The following is a 12,139-nucleotide window of genomic DNA, read 5'->3' on the forward strand; positions in this document are numbered from 1 at the left end:
AGTCACGCATCATGCATACATTATTCATGTTAGAGGTTCATGCATAATCAACTAAGTCTTCTCAGAAAATTGTTAATCGATTAAGACTTTATCTAATCGATTAAGTCGATGTATATGGAAAATCTGTTAATCGATTAAGTCATTTTTTGTTTTGGAATCTTGGAGGTTTTAAAGAAACGGTAATCGATTAAGTGACAATTTAGTTGATTATCCCAAACAGAACAATTTCAAATTGAATGGTATATTACCATCTTTTTCCCATATGGAAAAGCAATCCAAAAAATTAAGAACAACAAATTTTACACTTACAGAAACTTGATCCAAAAGTGATACACGTTTTCAAGAAGTGATTTCTGAAAATAGAGAAAACCTTTCATGTGAAAAAAGAGAATTTTTTGAGTATCTTTGAAAAGAGTTTATTTTCATATCTTGAGAGTTTCAAAGATTTCCTATTGTGAATCTTATTCATTCATTTTCATTTGTGTGTGTCAGATTCATCAAAGGGTTGTGTTCTAAATTGTTAGTACATGTTTTAGCATATTGAAGGTGCATTACAAAGTTGTACACATCTTTTAGAGTCGGTTTGTAAATTTGTCACATTGAGGGTGTGGGGTATCACCTAAGAGAAAGAGAGAAAATTGGGAGAAATCCTAGGTTGTGGTCAAGGTCCAAGAAGATATCTTATTGGGATACCTACATAGAAGTGGTGGGGAGACATTAGAAGCTTGGCCCAAGAGAAGTCTTGGTGAAGAAGTGTTTTATAAGAAATATTTGATTTCTTCTACTAAAGCAAATCTCCCAAGATCAGAAGGGGAGGTCGTGATGTATATTGCACTTGGATTAGCAATCGAACCAGGACGATGTGTCATCTTATATCTTTCCCTATTCTTTTACTTACTTGCGTTATCGCATTTTCGCATTATTTGATAGCATTCATTAAGTGATCATTGCATAAGTGAATCTGTTTTGTTAATCACATTCTTGAATCAGTTTAAGAGCATATTAGATTAGTATAATCACCACTTTCTTGTTGTATCAAGAACCAAAAGATTTTCATGAAAACCATCAGGTTAATCGATTAAGTCTTCATATAATCGATTCAGTCCAGCTTCGTGCTAATGGATTAACTCTTCATTCAATCGATTAAAACCAAGCAATGAAACTCGAAAGAGGTTAGTATATCCGATAATGACTCCGATGATTCCCCCACATATGATGTTTTATATGTTGCTTACGTTGAATTGCATGAAGAGCTTAAAAAGTTAGCTTAAATCAATACTGATAGAAAAAGAGTAATTTTGGTGCATGACAAGAAAATTTTAGAAATGTAGAAATTTATTATTGAACTTGAGCTCTAAAATGAAACATTAGATCTCATTTATACTAACTCTACATGTGATTGTTCTTCTAAATTGACTATGAAACCCTCTATTGAAAAATGTCCCCTTTTAGAAAAAGAGAATGCATGTTTGAAAGAAAAAGTAGTTAATTTCTCTAAGGGTAGTCATAAGTTAGATAACTTGCTTGCACAATAAAGAAATGTTGGTAATAGATCTGGTTTAGGATTCACGCGTGCTAAAAAATAATCATTCAACAAACATGTTGATCTTTCAAAAATTTCATATCATAAGTCTCCTACTTGTTTCTATTGTTGTACGTATGGTCATACTTCTAATTCTTGTCATATTAGATCGCATGGTGTAGCCAGAGGAAACTATATTTGGATTGAAAAGGGGCAAGATCCCTAGAAAACTAACATTAAGGAATCCAAGACTAGTTGAGTACCCAAAATAAGGAAGTGAATGTTGGTGTGTAGGTGTGCTTAAGGCATAGTTGACAAGATCAAGATCTTACATAAGATCGGAAGGGGTGGATGAAAACGTAAAATGTGTGATCGTAACACGGATCGTAAGATTCTACCAAATATTGAATTTTTTATATATACATATACACAAGATAATAAAAACGTCATCTTTCTCTATTGCTATAAATAATAAAATTAACAAGTAACACTTGATAAAACATAAACTTCAACATCAAAATATATTCATATTAAAGTATTAGGTCTCACGTAATTGCAAAACTAACATGTCAACACAATCAACTAAAGTATTTGACATTAAAAAACACTAACAAGTAATAGAACCTAATATCTAAATCAATAAATCAAATCACGCAAGGTCATATCAAGATAATCATCTTTGTTGACTTATTCATCTTCATTAATCTCATTAAATGGATCCTCTGCATGTGCTTCATCTCCATCAACTTCATCATGAGAATCAAATTGTGGAATCTCCAATTCTTGACGGACACAAGTTGTGGCACCATCTCCCCCTTCAAGCAAGGCTTCTTCTAATGGAGTATCTAAATTGTTATTGTCTCTTTCTACATTCTCATCATCTTCATTATTGTTCATAATCAACTCACCATCATCAGAAATATCATCAAGCTTAAATTGAATGTCATATTTCCTTGCTTGCTTCTTGTTTTCCAATTTTGAATTAACCATCACAAAGACAACATCATTCATTGTCTTTTGTTTTAGACGATTCCTTCTTTTTTTTGTGGACCTAAAAAAACAAATTAACATTTAGCAAACCAATCAATAACTTATTTTACAAAGGACAAGATAAATGATTTTAAATTTTTACTATCTCAAAAACACTCCAGTTGCGTTCACATCTAGATGAACTACATGTCAAGCTTAGTATACGAATTGAAAAGTTTTACAGCTTTGGATGTTCATCGCCATATGACTCCCATTATTGTGCTGGAGTTTTGGTTGCAAGTCTAGTTGTGGCTAATATACTACCAAAAAACTTATTTTGACCCTTAAAGTCTTTTAGTTGAGTACCAACCATCTTAATTATCTCAATATCACCTCCTACCATCCTTCTCAAACAATCATACATTCCTTGCTTAACTTCATAATTGGCCTTAAATCCCGGAGCATAATATAACATGAGATTAAGATAATAACTTGCGGCATGCAAAGGCCGATGAAGTTGATTGTCCCACCTTTCATCAATTATCTCCCAAGAGGCATCTAACTAAAAATAGGAAAAATGAATTATTTATGAAGTATACACTTTAGTTATGTAAAACATAGTCAAGCAATATTAGTTGTCATGATTATTTACCTATTGAAGACACCATTGAAAGCCTTTTGTATGCTCTCCTTAGCCAAGCACATTGCTTCATAGATATACCACATGGTTGGTTTCTCATCTGAGTCCACCAATTTGAACACTTTGATTAGAGGTAAAGCGCCCTTCAAGCAATCACAATATTCTTCCAAAACCTGTTATCCATGATCATATTCTCAATGGATAGCACAAGGTGTCCAATATAATCTTGTCCTTTTCTCCATCAACATTTTTCCAGCGCTTTGTAATTCACAGCATTATCTGTCATAATTTGCACCACATTTGCCTCACCAACCTCCTCCGCAATATCATCCATCATCTTAAAAATATTTTCGGTTGTTTTTTTAATGTGAGAGGCATTTATGGACTTCAAAAAAACAGTCCATCTAGGGCCATTCACTAAGAAGTTCAATATGGTTCGCCTTTTCTTGTCAGTCCACCCATTGGACATTATGGTGCATCTCATGTCCTTCTAATAAGCTATATGTTTCTCAATAATGGCCTTGGTTGATTCCACTTTTTTCTTCAGGTACTTAACTCTAAGATCATGGTAGGATGGTGGCTTAAATCATAAGCCATGTCTTGCAACCTTCTCAAACATACCATCAATTTTTTCTGGCCTTAATGCATTGAATGGTATGGCATTTTCATAAAAATTGCCACAACTTCTTCACAAGCCTCCTCTCACAGCTCCTTCTTGTAAATACCATAGATGATAGCTTGAGTGCTAATTCCCTTTTTCTTGAAAATACCAAGAGTTAGCTCATTCGCTTTTCTTTTCTCACCAACGTCTTTTCCATCATCTCCATTTTTTTATTTCCTATTTTCTTTATCTTGCAAAGAGGCTACATTATTCCACATTTCCTTCTTGACTGTATCAGGTATATCAATACAAGCTCCAACATTTTTTTGAGTACCCGCCAAATGATGTTTAAGCCTATAAACTCCTCTAGTTATTGTCTTTTGATAATATATGCATTTGATATTCCTCATATTACCATTGATTGAGACGTCATGCTTCCAACCGATATCACTTCTATTTCCTGGAGCATTTTTGGGAACCTTGGAATGACTTGAACCTTCAGTTGAATGAACCGAAGCACCACTAGCATCAATAGACCCAGTTGAAGCCATTATCGAATTAAAATATGAAACATATTAATATAATTATAAGACTAAATTAAAAATAATAAATAACACCTCACATAAAAAATATAGTATACAACACTATATACATATAATAAAATGTGCCCAGTGTGAATAATATGTCCATCATGTGGCCTACAATTATTAAAGCATAAAATATGGTTGTGCACAGCATAACTTATGCACAATGTGTCCTCCATGTATATAATATTATATACATGCACAACATGTCCTATATAAAATATTGTCACTGTATTTATGCACAATGTGTCCTACATAAAATATGGTCACTATGCTTATGCATAACTTGTCCTCCATGTATATAATATGATTAACATGGCCATATATATATATATATATATATATATATATATATATATATATATATATAATTTGTACATAGAGCAAACAAAAATAAAATATAATTTCATTTAGGCAGAGGCACAAACCACGTTCAAAGAAGAGAGATAGAGTATAATATTTTCAAGAAGAACACAGTAAGTATATTAAAGATGAAGAATGAAAACTTACTTTTTGAAGATGAAGATGAGATAAACTTCTGGACTTCTTTCACATGGAAATTAATTTCTGGTATGCTATATTTTTTATCTTTCTATTTAGGGTTTAAAATAATTTTGGGTGGGTCAAATGATTTTGGCCATGGGTTTCCCTTCTATTCGGGTTTAGAAGATTAGGATTTTACAATTTCGGGCTTTTGCAAAAATAAAAACAACAACTTGTAAGATCTTTCCCGATTCACGATCCTATGTCTTCCCCGATGATGTCACCAATAGTAGTGATATCACATTCAAAGTGGACACGTGACTTGTTAACTCCTGAAGACCCGTAAGATCTACCGATCCTCAAGTTAACTCCCGAGTTTAACTACTGTGGCTTAAGGACATATGGACTTTAATGGAACTTGGACAACAAGTGTTCTAGGCACATGGAAGATAACAAGAGTAACATTATTGATTTATCTTCCAATAAAATTTATTGATCACATATAGATCATGGTGGTGAATCTAACCACAAATATGACAAGTTTATGTAAAAAATGGAGTTATGTGACCATGGCTAGCAAAGATATTGAAAAATAGCTTAATCGATGTCACACATAGGCAACAACTTGTTCCTATTTTCATATGATATTATGACCAACTTCTACTTGATCAGATCAGTTGAGCAAAAGTTGTTCTGCATCCATGTCTACTCATCAATTTGTCTCTGAAGGAAGGTCGTGCAAAGGTTGACTCATTGATGCCTCTGTCGTTGCAATCCTACGTTACATTGTTGTTCATGTCAATGTCCATGGGACCAAATTCTGCGTGAAGCCGTGAAGAGGAGTGGGAGAGGACGAAGACGGAGGACCTTGGAGAGTGAGGCCAAGAACCCTAAAATTAACTCCAATTTTAGAAACCTTCATCCAAGGAACCCTAAGGCAGCGCCGCTGCTGCATTTGTCTCTCATGAGACCCTTCCTTTTTTACTGTTGTTGTAACACCTTTTCTTTGTTGTTGTTGCCCTTCTCTCTCACCAACACTGTAGTTTATTTTTATAATTGTTTCTGCTTTATTATTTTTTAGAAAATAATTATTATTTGTATTACTTTATTATTATATTATTAACTTATTCAATTATTCGTAATTAATTAATTCATTACCCATACAAAAAAATGGATTAATTTCTTATACATAAAGATATCCTTAGTTATACAATAACAAAAAATGACCTATTAATACGTTTGTTGTAACTTTTAGATCATTATATATAGGGAACATGATCAACTGTCTCAACATTGTGTGTCAAACATTGTCACCAAAATCATATTTGGCCATGTAATTTAAAATGACAAATCATTTTATTATAATTTAATAATTTTAAAACTAATATTATTAACATCCTTTAATCTTTCTCATTGAGTGCAATTGTAAAACAACTTCTTCAACCTCTTATGGTCCATTGCAATATCATTTTATTGTTATTTTAATAATTTTAAAACATGATATTATTAATCTCTCGATTCATCTTCCTCCTTCACTGCTATACCACACAACATCTTCAACCTATAATATTACATGCTAGAACCACATAACTTAAAAACAACATATCAAATTTTTATTATTTCAAAACTAAAAATATTTAACTATTTCAATAACTACCCTTTCTTCCCTTGATTTTAATTTTATTAAAAATAATAATAATTAATGGTTGTATGTTGTAATTGTCATGACAACAAAATGAGGGGAGGAAACAATTTAGTCCTATACCAGTAATAGATTGTCAATGATTTAATGATGATGAAGAGATTATACATCCTATCAGTTCTATTCCATATATTGGCATGCAAGGTCATTTTCATGACTGTGCACTTATTATTATCTATATGTTAAGTTTTTTAAGTATAAATATTATTTGACAAGTTGCTTTTAAGTTATGTGGGAGTAGCCTATTGTCATTAGAGGTTGAAGAAGTTGTTTTACAATTGTAATGAATGAAGAAAATGAAAAGATGTTAACAATGTTAATTTTAGAATTGTTAAAATAACAATAAAATGATATATCATTTTAAATTATATGGCTAAATATGGGGACAGAGCGTTGGGACAGGTGATCATAGTCCTTATATATAGCATACATGAGAGACACGTATACTTCTCACAACATTCAACCATGAGATCCATTGTACATTCACTTCACTGGCTTTCTATATTCTTTCTATTCACATCAATTTATGTTTCGTCTTTAAACATTCCAAGGTTTGGAAATTTTCAGAGGAGAAAACATCACCAATGCCAAACCATGTCTTCTTCTCAATTCTCTCGAGACCAAGAAACATTTTATTACATGCAAAGGCTTGACCACTTCAATTATAGGCCAGATAGCTACACCACTTTTCCACAAAGGTATATTCTAAATTTCAAGCATTAGGGTGGAGCTAAATCAAATGCACCAATTTTTGCATACTTTGGTGCCGAAGAACCAATACCAGAGGATATACATGTTGGGATTCTTGAAGACAATGCTCCTAAGTTCAATGCTCTTGTTGTTTATATTGAGGTACGTGACTGTTTTTTTGTATAACAAAAAAATATTTCATCACCTTATGGATAAAGAACTAATCCTTTTGGGATATGTAATTAGGTGTGTGATTGTCCCTCCCAATAAATGTTGTTCACAAGAATCTAATTCATCATCTTTTGATTTATATGAGGATATAACATAATCTTACATTAGACTAATACTTTCTTGGTATCCACGCAATAATTTAAGGGTGAATTTGTTTTTCTAAATAACAAGAATATTGTTGTGAAGTTTTACTACACTAGACAAAAAGTTAATTGTCAGTCAGTTAAGTGAGAAAAAAAGACATGAATTTTGTATTATCCTTAGATAATATTTTGTTTAATAATAATCTTTTTATTGGCAAATGTTAGTATTTATTATGGGTGAGACTCGAAAACTCAATCTCATTCACTCCGACCTTTCATCTTAACTATTAGGTTACCTTATAACTCTTGTTTTTTTATTTTTTAAATTTGTTATGGATAAGACTCAAATCCATAATTTCTCTTACTTCATTCCTTAAAAATTTTCACCCTAACCAATGGACCATCTTATGAATCCTTAATAATAATTTGTTTATGAATCAAACAAAATTCTTTTGTCCTAACCTAACCTAATATCTTAGCAAATTAAACACACCCAACAAGATCCAACTAAAATTCAATGTAATAGCATTTGAGTTGTTTATCATTATGATTATGAAACGGATATAAGACCCGTAAGATAGATGTAGTTCAAAAAAAATAATAAAAGCAAAAATTATATTCTTATCATGATGGTCTATAACTTTTGGTTAAGTAATTATCCATTGATCTAAACTAATATTAATGATATTATGATATATGGTTTTTGAGCAGCATAGATACTATGGAAAATGAACACCATTTGGGTCATTTGAAGAACCTATGAAAAATGCAACTACTCGTGGATACTTCAACTCAGCTCAAGCAATAGCAGATTATGCTGATGTGCTTTTACACGTCAAAAAAACTTTGTCTGCTCAACATTCCCCCATCATCGTTTTTGGAGGCTCTTATGGTGAAAGTAAGGACTCAATACATATTAGTTGGTTTTTTAGTTCAAAATTTGAAATATATGCGTGTCAACTAGGACTTAAATGAAGGGGTGATAATATTTTCACATAAAAAATGTCTTGTTATTCTGACATCATTTTTTTAAAATATTAATAAAACAAAAAAAATATTCCAATACATTTAAAAAAATATCTTTTCTCACACACATTCTCTCATTTGATTTTCTCAAATAAATATAATTTAAAATTAATGTAGAATTTTGTTCTTACAAAAAAATAAAGAAATGTTTGAGTTTATTTTGTGTCATAGAGTTAGCTCACTTGTTTCACTAATATAATAAAATATGTGATTAAACAATGTTTAAAACCCTACAAGTGTGCTTCAACCTTTCACATTAGCTTCTCATGTTGCCATAGAAAGGCCTAAATGTGCTCTTAGACAAAAAATAAAAACTAACTACGTTGATTGTGTTGAACATATGTGTAAATATTTTTCAACTTGTTATATTGAATGGTTTAGTTCATCAATTATTTTTGTAAAAATAAATAATAATAATAATAATAATAATAATAATAATAATAATAATAATAATAATAATAATAATAATAATAATAATATAAGCAGATTCCAAAGACAAATAAAATAATAAAAGATGCAATCCAGAAAAAGCAATATTTTCCTATTTTATGTAGAGATGTATCTACCATATCATTTTTAAAGACAATGGTATATTTCTATTTTTATATTATCCAAATTAACTATTTAGAATTAAAGTCTAATTAGGATTAAGATTTTGTTTAATGTATCAATATTTTATTCATTCACACAATTTTTTGTCCATATATAAATGACACTTTATAGTGCTATAGTACAAAGGGATTAACTAACATTCTTACCTTAATTTGCTATGCAGTGCTAACATCATGGTTCCGTTTAAAGTATCTCTACATTGCTCTTGGTACTCTTGCTTCATCAGCACCAATTCTTTATTTCGATGGCATTGCCCCACACCATGGATATTTTTATGTTGTGACCAAGGACTTCAAAGTAATATTACCTATTATTCCATGTTAATCTTTCCATTCAAAATAATCAATACTATTATTCTATTAAATTAAACTATGCTTTTAAGAACTTAATGCAAATTATGCATATTTGCATGGTCCAGGACACAAGTGAGACTTGTTACAACACTATAGGTAAATCTTGGTATGTAATTGACAGAGTTGCTAAGAACCCTAATGGTCTTTCAATTCTCAGCAAAAGATTCAAAACTTGCAAGTAAGCATATAGTTTGAGTACACAATTTATTTATCTTATCCATCCAAAAAGTGCTTAATAATTATTATTATTATTCTTCGTCTTTGTTTCAGGAAATTGAGCACAAGTTCTAATCTAAAGGACTATTTGGGCTCAGTGTATAGTGGAGTAGCTCAGTACAATGACCCTAATGAAAACACACTTGAAGTTATTTGTAACTCCATTGATGGAGCAGCTAATAAAACTGATGTTCTTGGCCAAATATTCGAAGGTGTTGTTGCTTATGATTCAGAAAAGCAGCCATGCTATGAAATGGAAGGAAGCGAAGAGCCATCTGAAATTGACATAGGATGGGCATGGCAGGTCAATCATATGTTCTTACTATTGTCATAGTTTAAAATTTGATGCATTTGGATAGATATTATAAATTGCGCTTGTGGTTATGGTTGTTATTACTATGATTGCAACTACTGCTGTGCAAATTGTGACTGTTACGGTGTCACTATTTTATGATTAAAAAATTATTTTTAAATTTGATGATGTCTGAAACGACCTAAATGTGATTATGCTAGAAACTAGCGTGGTCAAATCATTATGATCTTTTGTCACGTCATAATTTCATTGTAATATGATTGTGGCAGTCACCATAACCGCAATACCATATCTTCATCTGATGATGCACAATTTGAAATAATGATTAACATGTAAATTTTGTTACAATCATTTTATACATGAATTTTTGCAGTCATTAAAAAAATAGAAATATGATCAACAACATTTACACTATTAGTATAGTTAGTTTTTTCTATATGATTATTATTTGTGGAATGATAATCACAAAAAGAGAAAAAGATGGATATATTGATAATGTAAGAGTTTTATGTACTGTCAGTTATTGACTCTTCAAAAAAGTAAAACAAATACATTATGGATAATGTGTTGTGTGTGTATAAATTTTTACAGATACAATGTATAGATATTATACTCATGTAACTTTGTTGTAATCCCATTATATTGTTATTATGGTACATGAATTATATTGTCTTTTTTTAGATGAATATTATGTTATAGTCTTAATAATATCCAATTTGTGATCTTTATCGACTAAAATAATTAACTTCATAAACAGACATGTAGTGAGATGGTTATGCCAATAGGTATTGATAAGGAAGATTCATTGTTCCAACCAGATCCTTTCAACGTGAAGGAATTTGTCAATTATTGTAAGAATCAATATGGTGTACTTCCTCAACCTCATTGGGTTATCACATATTATGGGGGTCCTGTACATATATATTTTCTTACTATTAGTATTCAACTTCATCAAACATATGTATATATATCTTATAAATTAATTAATGTTCCTAGTTTCATTTTCTATAATTAGTTACAAATATTAATCATTTTTTTATTTTTATTTTGATATATATTCACATAATACAGAACTTGAAACTGAATCTTAAGAGGTTTGCAAGCAACATTATATTCTCCAATGGATTGATGGATCCGTACAGCTCTGCAGGGTAATATACGGAAAAGAAACTAAATTTGATAATGAGAAATATACATATTTTCTTCATCAATCATTTGCCTTCTTTTAATATTATATTAGTTTTAATAATTTTATTTTTATGAATCCCAGGGTGCTGAATAATATATCAGATAGTATCATTGCTCTTACAACTAAAAATGGTACATCTTCATCTTTATGAATCATCATACATATATATATATATGTGTGGTTAATGGTTAATATATGAATGGGAACTATATCTTTGAGTTAATGAATTTATGCTTAAAATTAAGTTAATGGCTTTCTAACATAGAATGTTTACAACAATTGTAGGGTCTCATTGTCTAGACTTAGGTTCAGAAAATCCAAGTGATCCTCATTGGTTGATCACCCAGAGAAATACTGAAGTGAGAATAATCAAGAGCTGGATTGATAAATACCAAGCTGATCTACGCAATAGCACTAAATAAACAATTACAAGACCAAAATCAGAAAAGTATTTGGTTAGATAAGAAGAAAGAACCAAGAAATTACAACCAAAATATTGAAGTTTGTGTCATAGTGTTGGAATAGTGATGATATCATACTTATATAATATTCTCATTTACCATATGATTTGTACTGTTTATCATGTACAGATTCTTTTCATAAATAATATTTCATAAAAATAAAATAAAAAGTAACAAAGTGCATCCTAAAGTGAATCAGGTACTTTTATTGCCTAGTAATTAACTATCATAAGTATTGGCTTCCAATTAAAACGGGTTATTCATAACTTGTAATCCCTCATCTTTTCTCTCAAGGAGAAAAGTCCTTGATGAAGTGGTGTTTTTCAAACAAGGTATGTTGTTTATGCACAAATTTAGAAAAGTTTGTCTTTGAAATATTTCTTGAAGTCTTACATTAAATAGGACAGAATGAGTGAAGACTAAATAACATAATTACATTTAAAATATATATATATATATATATA

General features: G+C 30.5%; 1 pseudogene; it reads left to right on the forward strand.

Annotated features, from left to right (window-relative positions):
- On the forward strand, positions 6,967-11,691 carry LOC109360215 (annotated as a pseudogene).

The sequence above is a fragment of the Lupinus angustifolius genome, chromosome LG11 (assembly GCF_001865875.1).
Source record: "Lupinus angustifolius cultivar Tanjil chromosome LG11, LupAngTanjil_v1.0, whole genome shotgun sequence".
NCBI classification, from domain to species: Eukaryota; Viridiplantae; Streptophyta; class Magnoliopsida; order Fabales; family Fabaceae; genus Lupinus; species Lupinus angustifolius.